Source organism: Phodopus roborovskii, unplaced genomic scaffold (genome assembly GCF_943737965.1).
Source record: "Phodopus roborovskii unplaced genomic scaffold, PHOROB, whole genome shotgun sequence".
Lineage (NCBI taxonomy): Eukaryota > Metazoa > Chordata > Mammalia > Rodentia > Cricetidae > Phodopus > Phodopus roborovskii.
The window spans coordinates 180,332-181,041 of NW_026126063.1; positions in this window are offsets into that span (position 1 = coordinate 180,332).

Genomic DNA, 710 nt, shown 5'->3' on the forward strand with positions numbered 1-710 from the left:
TCTGTTCAACTATGTTCATAGCAGCACTATTTGTAATAGCAAGAACCTGGAAGCAACCTAGATGCCCTTCAATTGAAGAATGGTTAATGAAGATGTGGCACATCTACACAATGGAATACTACTCTGCAGAAAAAAAATAATGGTATCTTGAAATTCGCAGGCAAGTGGATGGCACTTGAAGAAACCATCCTGAATGAGGTAACCCAGTCACAAAAAGAGGAACACAGTATGTACTCACTCATATATGGATTTTAGACCTAGATCAAATGATCACCAGCCTATAATTCACATCACCAGAGGAACTAGGATACAAGTTGTATTCTAAGAGATTCATATAAAGTCCCTCACAGAACTGGGAAGGGACAAGTCCCCCAGACCTCAGGTATAGTGGGGGAGGACAGCTAATGGAGAGAGAAGTAGGAGAAAATGAGAGGGAGGAGAGGAAGGCATGTGCGACCAGGAGGTTGAGCCTGGTTAGGAATGGAAAATAAGAAAGAGAGAGAGAGACAGAGACAGAGAGAGAGAACATAAAAAGAGGGAGCCAATATTGGTTTGAAGATAAAGTTGAACACAAAGAAAGGTTGAGGTAACTACAAGACTGCTCCCAACTAACAATCTCAGCTTCCGTGGAAAGGCTATCATAAATGCCCTTCCTGGAGAGTGAGATCAACAACTAACTTCTCCATGGAGTCCTCAACTAATGCCTGTTG